Below are 14,893 nucleotides of genomic sequence, written 5' to 3'. Positions count from 1 at the left end.
TTGGTTTAGCCGCTTAGGCCAGGATTTTATTCCTTTAGGCCCTCCTATCCACTGATGCTCAAAGCCTTGGGATCCTTTTTATTTGCCCTTGCCTTTTGGTTTTAAGGGTTATTGGCTTTTTGCTCTTGCCTCTTGGTTTTAAGAGCTTTTGGCTTTTTCTGCTTGCTTTTTCTTTTTTTTCTTTCTATTTTTTTCGCTATTTTTTTTTCTTTTTTTTTTTGCAAGCTTTGTTCTTTGCTGCTTTTTCTTGCTTCAAGAATCATTTTTATGATTTTTCAGATTATCAAATAACATGTCTCCTTGTCATCATTCTTTCAAGAGCCAACATATTTAACATTCTTAAACAACAACTTCAAAAGACATATGCACTGTTCAAGCATACATTCAGAAAACAAGAAGCATTGTCACCACATCAATATAATTAAACTAAGTTCAAGGATAAATTCGAAACTCATGTACTTCTTGTTCTTTTGAATTAAAACATTTTTCATTTAAGAGGGGTGATGGATTCATAGGACATTCATAACTTTTAAGACATGGTTACTAACTACTAATGATCATGTAATGAAGACACAAACATGGATAAGCACTTAACATAGAAAACGAAAAACAGAAGAAATAAGAACAAGGAATGAATCCACCTTAGTGATGGTGGCGTTTCCTTCTTGAGGAACCAATGATGTCCTTGAGCTCTTCTATGTCTCTTCCTTGTCTTTGTTGCTCCTCCCTCATTGCTTTTTGATCTTCTCTTATTTCATGAAGGATGATGGAGTGTTCTTGATGTTCCACCCTTAATTGTCCCATGTTGGAACTTAATTCTCCTAGGGAGTGTTGATTTGCTCCCAAAAATTCTGTGGAGGCAAGTGCATCCCTTGATGTATCTCAGGGATTTCTTGATGATGAGCTTCTTCATGTGCCTGTTGAGATTCATGAATGCGCTCTCTTGTTTGCTCCATCCTTTTCTTAGTGATGGGCTTGTGAGATGAATCTTTCCATATCCCATGGCTCAGAGGTGGAAGCATTTGTCTTCCCTTTCCTCTTTCTTGAGGTTTCTCTGGCCTTAGGTGCCATTAATGGTAATGGAAAAACAAAAAGCTTATGCTTTTACCACACCAAACTTAGAATATTGCTCGCCCTCGAGCAAGAGAAGAAAGAATAGATGAAGAAGAAGAAGATATGGAGGAGATAGAGGGATGAGTGTATGGATGTGAGTGGTGAATGGAGAACAGAAGGGATGATTATGAATGGAGAGAGAGGGTGATATAGGATTATGAGGAGGTGAGGTGAGTGGAGGTATGTGAGGTGATCCTGTGGGGTCCACAGATCCTGAGGTGTTCAAGGATTTACAACCTTGCACCAAATTAGGCATGTAAAATGCCTTTGCACACAACTCTGGGCGTTCAGCGCCAGATTGGTGCTTGTTCTGGGCGTTGAACGCCCATTTGTAGCCCATTTCTGGCGTTGAACGCCAGAACCATGCTTGTTCTGGGCGTTCAGCGCCAGCTCTTCTCCAGGGTGCATTTCTGGCATTCAAACGCCCAGATGCTGCCCATTTCTGGCGTTCAGCGCCAGAGCCATGCTCTGTTCTGGCGTTGAACGCCCAAAACATGCTTCTTACTGGCGTTTAAATGCCAGTAAGGTCTTCCTCCAGGGTGTGATTTTTCTTCTGTTGTTTTTGATTTTGTTTTCAATTTTTATATTTATTTTGTGACTCCACATGATCATGAACCTAATAAAACATGAAAAACAATGAAAATTAGATAAATAAACATTGGGTTGCCTCCCAACAAGCGCTTCTTTAATGTCAATAGCTTGACAGTGGGCTCTCATGGAGCCTCACAGATGTTCAGAGCATTGTTGAGACTCTCCAACACCAAACTTAAAGTTTGGATATGGGAGTTCAACACCAAACTTAGAGTTCGGTTGTGGCCTCCCAACACCAAACTTAGAGTTTGACTGTGGGGGCTTTGTTTAACTCTGCTTTGAGAGATGCTCTTTATGCTTCCTCTCCATGGATGCAGAGAGAGATCCTTGAGTTGTAAACACAAGGTTGTCCTTATTTAATTGAATGATCAATTCTCCTCTGTCCACATCAATCACAGCTCTTGCTGTGGCTAGGAAAGGTCTTCCTAGGATGATGGATTCATCCTCTTCCTTTCCAGTATCCAGGACTATGAAATCAGCAGGGATGTAAAGGCCTTCAACCTTTACTAGCACGTCCTCTTCTTGTCCATAAGCCTGTTTTCTTGAATTGTCTGCCATCTCTAATGAGATTTTAGTAGCTTGCACCCCATAGATTCCCAGTTTCTCTATTACAGAGAGGGGTATGAGGTTTATCCCTGAACCAAGGTCACACAGAGCCTTAAAGATCATGGTGCCTATGGTACAAGGTATTATGAACTTTCCAGGATCCTGTCTCTTCTGAGGCAATGTCAGTTGATCCAGATCACTTAGTTCATTGGTGAATAAGGGAGGTTCATCTTCCCAAGTTTCAATACCAAATAATTTGGCATTCAGCTTCATGATTGCACCAAGAAACTTGGCAGTTTGCTCTTCAGTAACATCCTCATTCTCTTTAGAAGAGGAATACTCATCAGAGCTCATGAATGGCATAAGGAGGTTCAATGGAATCTCTATGGTCTCTAGATGAGCCTCAGAGTTCTTTGGTTCCTCAGAGGGAAGCTCCTTATTGATCACTGGACGTCCCAGGGGGTCTTCCTCCTTGTGATTCATGTCCTCTCCTTCCCTTACAGGTTCGGCCATGGTGCTTATGTCAATGGCCTTGCACTCTCCTTTTAGATTCTCTTCTGTATTGCTTGGGATAGTACTAGGAGGGATTTCAGTGATCCTTTTACTCAGCTGGCCCACTTGCGCTTCCAAATTTCTAATGGAAGACCTTGTTTCATTCATGAAACTCAAAGTAGCCTTAGATAGATCAGAGACTAAATTTGCTAAATTAGAAGTATTTTGTTCAGAGTTCTCTGTCTGTTGCTGAGTGGATGATGGAAAAGGCTTGCTATTGCTAAACCTGTTTCTTCCACCATTATTAAAGCCTTGTTGAGGCTTTTGATCCTTCCATGAGAAATTTGGATGATTTCTCCATGATGGATTATAGGTGTTTCCATAAGGTTCACCTAAGTAATTCACCTCTGCTATTGCAGGGTTTTCAGGATCATAAGCTTCTTCTGCATAAGAAGCCTTTTGAGTACTGTTGGATGCAGCTTGCATTCCATTCAGACTCTGAGAAATCATATTGACTTGCTGAGTCAATATTTTGTTCTGAGCCAATATGACATTCAGAGTATCAACTTCAAGAACTCCCTTCTTCATAGGCGTCCCATTACTCACAGGATTCCTCTCAGAAGTGTACATGAACTGGTTATTAGCAACCATGTCAATGAGTTCTTGAGCTTCTGCAGGTGTTTTCTTTAGGTGAATGGATCCACCTGCAGAAGTATCCAATGACATCTTTGATAGCTCAGATAAACCATCATAGAATATATCCAGGATGGTCCATTCTGAAAGCATGTCAGAAGGACACTTTTTGGTCAACTGTTTGTATCTTTCCCAAGCTTCATAGAGGGATTCACCTTCTTTTTGTCTGAAGGTTTGAACATCAGCTCTAAACTTGCTCAGCTTTTGAGGAGGAAAGAACTTGGCTAAGAAAGCCGTGACCAGCTTATCCCAAGAGTTCAGGATGTCTTTGGGTTGAGAATCCAACCATATTCTAGCTCTGTCTCTTACAGCAAAAGGGAAAAGCATGAGCCTGTAGACTTCAGGATCTACTCCATTAGTCTTAACAGTATCACAGATCTGCAAGAATTCAGTTAAGAACTGAAAAGGATCTTTAGATGGAAGTCCATGAAACTTGCAGTTCTGCTGCATCAGAGAAACTAGCTGAGGTTTCAGCTCAAAATTGTTTGCTCCAATGGTAGGAATGGAGATGCTTCTTCCATGTAAATTGGAATTAGGTACAGTAAAGTCACCAAGCATTCTCCTTGCATTATTGTTGTTGGGTTCGGCTGCCATCTCCTTTACTTGTTCAAATTTTTCAATAAGGTTGTCTTTGGATTGTTGTAATTTAGCTTCTCTTAGTTTTCTCTTCAGAGTCCTTTCAGGTTCTGGATCAGCTTCAACAAGAATGCCTTTTCTCTGTCCCTGCTCATAAGAAAGAGAAGAGAAAAAGAAAAGAAGAGGAATCCTCTATGTCACAGTAAAGAGGTTCCTTATTGTTAGTAGAAGAAAAGAAGAAGAGAAAAATCTGAACTCAAAAAGAGAGAGAGAGAGAGAGGGTTCGGATTTTTGGTGGGTGGGGGAGAGATGTTAGTAAATGAATAAATAAATAGAATAAGATGAGAGAGGGAAAATTTCAAAAATAATTTTTGAAAAAGAGTTAGTGATTTTTGAAAATAGTTTTTGAAAAAGGTTAGTAATTTTCGAAAATCAAAAATTAAAATAATTAGTTAGTTAAAAAGAATTTTTGAAAAAGAGGAAAGATATTTTCGAAAATTAGAGGAGAGAGTTAGTTAGGTGGTTTTGAAAAAGATGAGAAACAAGCAAAAAGTTAGTTAGTTAGTTGAAACAAATTTTGAAAAGATAAGAAGTTAGGAAGTTAGAAAAGATATTTTGAAAACACATTTTTGAAAAAAGGTAAGATAAGAAGATATTTTTGAAAAGATATGATAGAAATTAGTTTTTGAAAAAGATTTGATTTTGAAAATCACAATTAATGACTTGATTCACAAGAAATCACAAGATATGATTCTAGAACTCAAAGTTTGAATCTTTCTTAACAAGCAAGTAACAAACTTGAAATTTTTTGAATCAAAACATTAATTGATGATGTTATTTTCGAAAATTATGAGATAAAACTAAGAAAAAGATTTTTGAAAAACATTTTTATAATTTTCGAAAATAACTAAGAAAAATGAAAAAGATTTGATTTTTGAAAGAGATTTTGAAAAAGATAAGATTTTTGAATTGAAAATTTGATTTGACTCATAAAAACAACTAGATTTTAAAAATTTTTGAAAAAGTCAAATCTAATTTTCGAAATTTTAAGAGAGAAAAAGGGAAAGATATTTTTTTTATTTTTGAATTTTTAATGGTGAGAGAGAAAAATAAGAAAAATGATGCAATGCATGAGAATTTTAGATCAAAACATGTGATGCATGCAAGAATGCTATGAATGTCAAGATGAACACCAAGAACACTATGAAGATCATGATGAATATCAAGAACATATTTTTAAAAAATTTTTAATGCAAAGAAAACATGCAAGACACCAAACTTAGAATTCTTTAATGCTTAGACATAAAGAATTCAGGAATGCATATGAAAAACAAGAAAAGACACAAAACATGCAAATGCAAAGATCAAACAAGAAGACTTACCAAGAACAACTTGAAGATCATGAAGAACACTATGAATGCATGAATTTTTTCGAAAAATGCAAGATGAACATGCAATTGACACCAAACTTATAACATGACTCAAGACTCAAACAAGGAACAAAAAAAAATATTTTTGATTTTTATGATTTTATGATTTTTTTGTATTTTCTTTTAATTTTTTTCGAAAATCATTTTGAAAAGGAAAAATAAGGATTCCAAAATTTTTAATATGAATTCCAGGAATCTTATGCTCTTTAGTCTAAAGCTCCAATCAAAGGGTCAGGCATGGCTTAATAGCCAGCCAAGCTTTAGTATGCTATTACTTGCATCAGCTAATTTGCTAAGAAAGACAAAGAAACTCTTCTCTTGAGTATAAGTAAAATCTCAGTCCAAAAGAATTTGGACATGGCTTTACAGCCAGCCAGGCTTCAACATGCTTTATGAAACACTAGAATTCATTCTTAAAAATTCTGAAGAGAAATATATTTTTGAAAACATTTTTTTTTTCGAAAACAAAGGAGAAATTTTTGAAAGATATTTTTGAAAAATTTTGAAAACAAAACAAAAAGGAAATTACCTAATCTGAGCAACAAGATGAACCGTCAGTTGTCCAAACTCGAACAATCCCCGGCAACGGCGCCAAAAACTTGGTGCGCAGAAATTGTGATTACACTTTGATTATGTAAAATTCATCGCTCTTTCTTTCCCTGGTAATGGCGCCAAAAAACATGATGCCAATACCATGGTTCACAACTTCGCACAACTAACCAGCAAGTGCACTGGGTCGTCCAAGTAATACCTTACGTGAGTAAGGGTCGAATCCCACGGAGATTGTTGGTATGAAGTAAGCTATGGTCACCTTGTAAATCTCAGTCAGGCAGATATAAAATAGTAATGGGGTTTTCGAAATTAATTAATAAAATAAGGATAGAAATACTTATGTAAATCATTGGTGAGAATTTCAGATAAGCGAATAGAGATGCTTTCGTTCCTCTGAACTTCTGCTTTCCTGCTATCTTCATTCAATCAGTCTTACTCCTTTCCATGGTTGGCTTTATGTGATGCATCACCATTGTCAATGGCTACTTTCGGTCTTCTCTCGGGAAAATGATCCAAATGCCCTGTCACGGCACGGCTAATTGTCTGGAGGCATCACCCTTGTCAATGGTTACATCCTATCCTCTCAGTGAAAATGGTCAACGCACCCTGTCACGGCACGGATATTCATCTGTCGGTTCTCGATCATGCTGGAATAGGATTTACTATCCTTTTGCGTCTGTCACTACGCCCAGCAATCGCGAGTTTGAAGCTCGTCACAGTCATTCAATCATTGAATCCTACTCGAAATACCACAGACAATGTTTAGACTTTCCGGATTCTCTTGAATGCCGACATCATTCTAGCTTACACCACGAAGATTCCGATTAAGAGATCTAAGAGATACTCATTCAATCTAATGTAGAACGGAAGTGGTTGTCAGGCACGCGTTCATAGGGAATGATGATGATTGTCACGTTCATCACATTCAAATTGAAGTGCGAATGAATATCTTAGAAGCGAAATAAGATGAATTGAATAGAAAACAGTAGTACTTTGCATTAATCTTTGAGGAACAGCAGAGCTCCACACCTTAATCTATGGAGTGCAGAAACTCTACCGTTGAAAATACATAAGTGAAAGGTCCAGGCATGGCCGAGATGTCCAGCCCCCAAAACGAGATCACAGGATCAAAGTACAATCCAGGATGTCTAATACAATAGTAAAAAGTCCTATTTATAATAAACTAGCTACTAGGGTTTACAGAAGTAAGTAATTGATGCATAAATCCACTTCCGGGGCCCACTTGGTGTGTGCTTGGGCTGAGCTTAAGTGTTATACGTGTAGAGGTCATTCCTGGAGTTGAACGCCAGTTTTGGTACCAGTTTGGGCGTTGAACTCCACTTTGCAACTTGTTTCTGGCGCTGGACGCCAGAATTGGGCAGAGAACTGGCGTTGAACGCCAGTTTGCGTCATCTAAACTTGGGCAAAGTATGGACTATTATACATTGCTGGAAAGCCCTGGATGTCTACTTACCAACGCAATTGGAAGCGCGCCATTTCGAGTTCTGTAGCTCCAGAAAATTCACTTTGAGTGCAGGGAGGTCAGAATCCAACAGCATCAGTAGTCCTTCTTCAACCTCTGAATCTGATTTTTGCTCAAGTCCCTCAATTTCAGCCAGAAAATACCTGAAATCACAGAAAATACACAAACTCATAGTAAAGTCCAGAAATGTGAATTTAACATAAAAACTAATGAAAACATCCCTAAAAGTAACTAGATCCTACTAAAAACATACTAAAAACAATGTCAAAAAGCGTATAAATTATCCGCTCATCAGATGCCAATCATTCTGAACTTCAAAGGATAAAGTGAGATGCCAAAACTGTTCAGGATTGCAGTTGTAAATCCCACTATAAGAGAAGACATGGGCTTAATCGAACTCTCATTCTCATGCAAATTCACATCCTAAGCTTATATTAGTTTTGGTTGCTTAAGGACAAGCAACAGTTTAAGTTTGGTGTTGTGATGCGTGAGCTTCTTGTCTATCTTTTCCTAGTGAATTTGCATCTAAATTGTTGAATTTAATTAAGAATTATTTATATTTTAGCCACTATGGATGCTATTTTGAGTTTTGTACAATACTGTTTATTTTAGGTAGTATTTGGCGGAATTTGATGGAGTTTCTGCAGAGAAAGAGAAGAAGCCAAGGAGATGACCAGCGAATACCGACGCGGACGCATGGCTCACGCGACCGCGCGGAATGGAGGAAATCGCAATGACGCGATCGCGTGCCTAACGCGAACGCGTGGACTGGAATCTGCACAAATGACGCGAACGCGTGGACGACGCGGACGCGTCACATGCGCCACGTGCAGAAAATACAGAAAAACGCTGGGCGCGATTTCTGGGCTGTTTTAACTCAATTTTCAGCCCAGAAAACACAGATTAGAAGCTGCAGAATAGACAGAACAAGTGGTCCCCACCCATCAACTGAAGATCTGTTAATTAATTCAAATTTAAATTCAAATCTTAAATTAGGAAAAAATATTATCTTAAGTTTAATTTTAAATATTAGATTTTAAATTTATTAGGATTAGTTATAAAAAGGGATCTGATGCCATCAGATTGGAGGACGATACTTTTTTACCTGAATCCTTATTTCCATGAGCAACTAAACCTCCACTGTTAAGGTTAGGAGCTCTGTCTATTTCTATGGATTAATTTTATTGCTTTTACTATTTTAATTTATGTGTGGATTTATAATTTAAGAATTGTTTTTACTCTTTATTTTATGAATTTGGGTGGAACGGAAGTATGACCCTCTTTCTATTTGAGTTCCTGTAAAACTTGGAAAAGCTCTTTACTTGAATAACAACTTGAAAACAATTTCTCCTAAATTTTAATTATTTGGATTTAACGGGATACGTGACATATAATCTTTTTATTTTTGGGTAATTAGAGTTTTTGTGGCATATAAACTAGAAATTGATTATCACCCTCTAATTGGAATTAATTGACCAAGGAATTGGCTGTTGATGAATTTTAGAGGAGACTAGGAAGGTCTAAGGAATTAGGGTCTAGTCACATACAGTTTGCCATAAATTAAATCCTGTATAATTAAATTAGTTAGTAAGAAAAGTTAATCCGGAAAAATAGATAACTCTGAAACCTTAACTATCTTCTCCATATATTATTCCCATCTTAATTACTTGCCTTTCTTCAATATTTTTGATATTGTTTAATGTCTTTTATATTGCATCTCAACACTATTTTCTGTCTGTCTAACTAATCCTATCAAACGCTATTGTTGGTTAATCCATCAATCCTCGTGGGATCGACCCTTACTCACGTAAGGTATTACTTGGTACGACCCGGTGCACTTGCCGGTTAGTAAGTGTGGTTATAAAAATACCGCATCAGCTGATGCGAGCAAAATCGTCGGTTAAGAATTCCTTCTCGGTAAAGGAGAAATAACATCGTTGCAAGTATAGTTCTCAACCAACAAGTAATGCTCGATCAAAGTTTACAATTTCTAATCTAAACCGAGAGTCTTTCAACCTCAGGTCGTTCTCCCTAGGATGCAATTGAAAGTGTTTCTCTTTCGGTTGTGAGGAAAAGGGGTTTTGTAATCAAAGAACAAAAGATTAAAAGAACTAAGCAATAAAGGAACTAAACAATTATCAAAATTGTAGTTAATGCAAGTAAAGAGAAGGTAAGGTCAAAACTAATGAAAAAGCTACAAATGCAATAAAGAGCCTTGACTTGGGAATGAGGATCCAAGGATTCCTATCATTGCCATAACCACAACTATGGTAATTATGATGAGTCAATCTCGCCTAGTCAACCCTAACCATCGAGGAGTAAGTCAAGCAAGCATAATTGACCTTAATCCATAAGTCCTAGCTAACTTACCAAATTAGTTGATAAAAAAGCTAGCGTCAATGGAAACAAGAGTCAACTAACTACCCAAGAATTACCACTAAATGTCGGACATTATGACTATAGTATCCTAGGAACTCAAACTACAAGCCAAGGTGGGAAAATCTACTCAAATTCTAAAGTTGGCATTTTCACAAACACCTTGTGTGCATAAAAGTAAAACATAGAAAATTGCAAGAAAATTTAACAAACTATAACCAACTATCAACAATACCAACAATAAACATCCAAACAAACATAAAGAAAGCGTGAAACATTAAATTCATCAATCAAAACTTCAAGAAACTCAAAATTGCAATTATAAACAAAGTAACTTGAACCAAGGCAAATGAAAGTAAATGTGCTATAATTAAAGAGGAAATTGAGAGTACTTACAATAGAGAAGCAAAATCAAAGATCAAAGCTTGCTATAAAATACTACAATGAAAATGAAAATTAAACCCTAAGAGAGCAAAGCTACACTACTCCTACTCCTACTCCTACTCCTACTATATGAAACTATGAAAAATAAAATCTAAGTCCTCCCCCATTTTCAAATGTGTTGATATCCCTTTTATATAGCCTTCCATTTCAGCTTTCTAGCCTTCCAAAATGGGCCAAGAGGCCTCAGAATTCGCGCAGCACGTGTTTCATTAATGCAATCACGTGCAGGGACCTGTGCGGACTCACATATGCGTGCGTCCACACACTCGGCTGAAAATTGACTTGTGCATATGCACAGCTGCTCGTGCGTACGCACACGTGGAAATCCTCGCTTGTGCGCACGCACGCAGGGCTGTGCGCACGCACACTTCGCTGTGTGTGCTTTTCCTTGTTTTCTTCATGTTTTCTCCCTTGTACATACTTTCTTCCACTTTTTCCTACCCATTCTTGCCTAATTGACCTGAGATCACTCAACAAACATGTCATGGCATCAAATGAAATAAAAGTAGAATTAAACTGCTCATTTCAGGCACAAAATTGTATGTTTTCACATTTAAGTCCAAGTTGGGGATCAAACACAAAAGTATGCTATTTTGGTACTTAAGTGTGAGTTCATGTGCTAGAATCCATCCAAATTGAGTCAAAATATATCATCAAATATGGACTCATCAATTTCCCCACACTTAAACAATAGCATGTTCTCATGCTAAACCAACAAGGAAAATGATCAAAAGGGGCAACCAACTTATTGGATGCAACCATCTATATGCATGTGAGTATATTATATACTATCTATATCTATATATCTATCTATGTATCCTATTGGTTTGGTGAAAACAGACAATAAAATTCCACGCAAGGGTAATAACGTATAGGGCTAAGCAAAGAATTAACTCAATGCACACCAAATCTATTGAATTGATTTAGGTTTCAAAATGAAGCAACTTGCAAGAATGCATGACAAGAGGTAGAGGAACATAGAATTGAGTAATTGAACACAGAATATCCAGATCAGCCAATTTTCTTATCTTTTCTTCCCTAATCCTTATTTTTCTTCTCTTTTCTTATTTCTTTCTTCTTCCTTTCTTATTTTCTTTCACTTCCATTCTATTTTATTTCATTTATTTGTATACTTTCATTCATTGCATTATTTTCATTGGTGTTAGAATTTTATTTGAGTCATTATTCCTTATTATATGTTTGACAATTATTATTATCTTCTTTAAAGGATTGCTTGCATGTTCACTGTAATACTTTCTATACCTTCTTCACCATGCATGCTATGTGTTTGTAAAAAAGCTCATATGGCATTATGCACTTCTCTATGTTATTCTACTACTTAATGCTTGCTTTTCATAAACTCCCTTTACTATTTTAATTGAATATAATTGTCAATACAAACATGGTAATTTATTACAAGTAATGCTTGGTCTATGCTACTCATGCCCTTTTCCGGCATGCCAATAAACACCTTGCATCCACTTATCTTTCGATGCACTGGCTATTTTTCATTGCTGGCTTTTCACATGTACTCGAGAGCATGTGTTAATGTCAATTACATCCTAATGTGCATCCATCACCACTCTTCCATTCTCTTCCTTGCTATATATCTATTTGAATTTAATTTACTTTCTCTTCCCTTCTTCAGGATGGCCACCAAGGAAGGAAAGGAGAAAGCTACTCCCAAACCGCCGGCAAGAAAAGGAACAAAAAAGAGCCCAGCTGAGAAACCACAACCCCCATCCACTTGCACATCTTAGCATGCACCGAGGATGGTGCAATCTTTAAGTGTGGGAAGGTCGATACCGATCTCCGTGGGTTAGTATTTCCTTCTCAAACACCAATGTTTTATTTTCCTTGTTAGTTGTTGCATTCGCATGTTTGTTTGATTTTTGTGCATATTTTACCACCTGGTTGAAGTAATATTTTCTTTTTCAAGAAACCTTTTAGAGCATTTCACTAATTTGAATAAAATTTTTTGTTACACTTGTTTGAAGAAATATTATATTGGAACATGGTTTAGAGCTTGAACACACAAAACTTGTGACATTTTGAGCCTATTTGAATTGGTTGCATTTTATCAACCAATATTTTATTTTTTTTGTGTGTTTTTCTCTCTAAAATTGTGATCTTTGTCTTGCTTAATTCTATATTTCCATGGTTTGATGTATGCATGCACTTATATGATTGAGGCCTTTGTTTCACTGAGCTTACATACCCATATGGCCTTTACCCTTCATTATCCCTTGCAAACCAATTTGAGCCTATTATACCCCTTTGTTCTTTACTTTAGCACATCATTAACTCTAAGCGGAAAACAATAATGTCCTTAATTTGAATCCTTGATTAGCTTAGACTAGTGAGAGTGCTCATGAATTAAGTGTGGGGAAAAGTGGTTTGGAAACAATTGGTTTAAGAATTGGGTATTATATATCTTTTGGAAACAAATGTTTAGAACATGATTCATGCATTCAATAAATTAATCATATGCATTGAGAAAAAAAATATATATATATAAAAAAAAGAGAGAAAAAGAAAAGAAAAAGAGCAAATAAGTAAAAGGGGACAAAAATACCCCAAAATATATGGTAAAAGCAATACATATGAGTTGTACTTGAAATTAGAATGCATGAATATGTAGAAAACATGGTTAATGGATGGTTAGATGTTGTATTATGATTACATGGATTGTTTAAGTTAGGTGGGAAAAGTTTAAGTTAATTAAGGATTCAGATTTTAGTCCACTTGACCAAATACAATCCTACCTTGACCCTAACCCCATTACAACCCTTAAAAGACCTCTTGATTTGTGTATTTGTGCATTAAATTTATGTTGATTGTTAGATGAAGAGCAAGCCTTAGAAAGCAAGGTTAGTAGAGAATTGAGAGAATCGAACCTTAAATACTTGAGTGATTAGAGTGTATACACTACCAGTGAGGGTTCGATGCTCAATTCCTTGTTCCCTGCTTTCATGAGCTATTTTCTTCTTGCAAGTTTGTTTGTACTTCATTTTCATGATTTGAATTAGTGAAATCCAGTTCATATTTGTTCTTAAAAAGATTTGTTTATCTTTAACCAAGTAGGTAGAAACATCTTAGCATGTAGTTGCATAGATAGGTTGCATTTCATATTAATCTACCATTCCTCTTCATCTTTATAGTTTCTCTTGAGCTTAGCATGAGGACATGCTAGTGTTTAAGTGTAGGGAGGTTGATAAACCACTATTTTATGGTTTATCTTGTGCTCAATTGAGTGGATTTCATCAACTCTTTACCCACTTATTCATAATATTTGCATGGTTTTATATTTCCTTCCTGATTTTGTGCTACGATTGAAAACATGCTTCTTTGATCTTATAATTGCTTATTATTAATCCTCTATTATTACCATTAGATGCTTTGATATGTGTGTTAATTGTTTTCAGATATTATAAGGCAGGAATGGCTTGGAGGATGGGAAGAAAGCATGCAAAAGTGGAAGGAATGCAAGAAGTTGGAGAAATTGCTAAGCTGTCCAGCCTGACCTCTCTGCACTCAAATGGCTATAACTTTAGCTACAGAGGTCCAAATGACGCGGTTCCAGTTGCGTTGGAAAGCTAACGTCCGGGGATTCGATTTGATATATAATATGTTATAGTTCCTTGACGCTAGGCGACGCGACCGCATGATCCATGCGGCCGCATTGCAGTGACAGAAATCCAGCGTGGCAAAATTCGAAACCAGCGAATTCTGGACTGTTTCTGACCCAGTTTGCAGCCCAGAAAACACAGATTAGAGGGTATAAAGTGGAGGACTGCATCCATTCATAAGGGAGGCTCTCATAATTCATAATTTTAGAAGTAGATGTAGTTTTTAGAGAGAGAGAGGTTCTCTCTTCTCTCTTAGGATTAGGATTTAGGATTTCTCTTAGTTTTAGGAGTGACTCTCAATCTCAGGTTCAACGTTCTTTTACTTTATATTTATCTCTTACGTTCAGATACTTTAATGCTTATATTAGTTATGTTGCCTATCTGGCTTATGCTACATTCATGTTATGATTTTCTTAATTGATATTATTTGAGGTATTCCAGATTTAAGATTGCTTTGCTTTATTTATATTGATGCTCTGTTTAAGATTGCTTTTAATTTAAATTAGATATTTTCTCCCTTTTGGCTTTGGTTAGGTAATTGGTAACACTTGAGTTGTCAAACTTAGGAGTGGTTGAAATTGGCAGATTTTGCTTTAGCTAGGATTGCTCTAACACTAGTCTCTCCACAGGAGTTGACTAGGACTTGAGGATCAAGCTAATTAGTCCACTTGACTTAACTAAGTGGAATTAAAATCCAATTCTCATCACATCTGATAAGGATAACAAGGACAGGATTTCCGGTTCTCATACCTTGCCAAGAGTTTATTTTACAGTTATTTATTTATTTTTATTGCTCGAAAATATATCTGTGTGCATTGCCCAAACTTCCAAAACCCCTAATTTACAATCTTCATAACCAATAATAAGAACATACTTCCCTGCAATTCCTTGAGAAGATGACCCGAGGTTTGAATACTCGGTTATCAATTTCAAAGGGGTTTGTTACTTGTGACAACCAAAAACGTTTG

General features: G+C 36.5%; 1 non-coding gene across 1 annotated transcript; it reads left to right on the top strand.

Moving 5' to 3' along the window:
- The first annotated feature begins 3,526 nt into the window (after positions 1-3,526).
- On the top strand, positions 3,527-3,630 carry LOC112752910 (small nucleolar RNA R71). Its single transcript, XR_003177318.1, has one exon. It is a non-coding gene; the product is annotated as a small nucleolar RNA R71 (small nucleolar RNA).
- The last annotated feature ends 11,263 nt before the right edge of the window (positions 3,631-14,893 follow it).

Source organism: Arachis hypogaea, chromosome 15 (genome assembly GCF_003086295.3).
Source record: "Arachis hypogaea cultivar Tifrunner chromosome 15, arahy.Tifrunner.gnm2.J5K5, whole genome shotgun sequence".
In the NCBI taxonomy this organism is placed as follows: Eukaryota; Viridiplantae; Streptophyta; class Magnoliopsida; order Fabales; family Fabaceae; genus Arachis; species Arachis hypogaea.
This window is presented reverse-complemented; position numbering and strand designations above follow the sequence as displayed.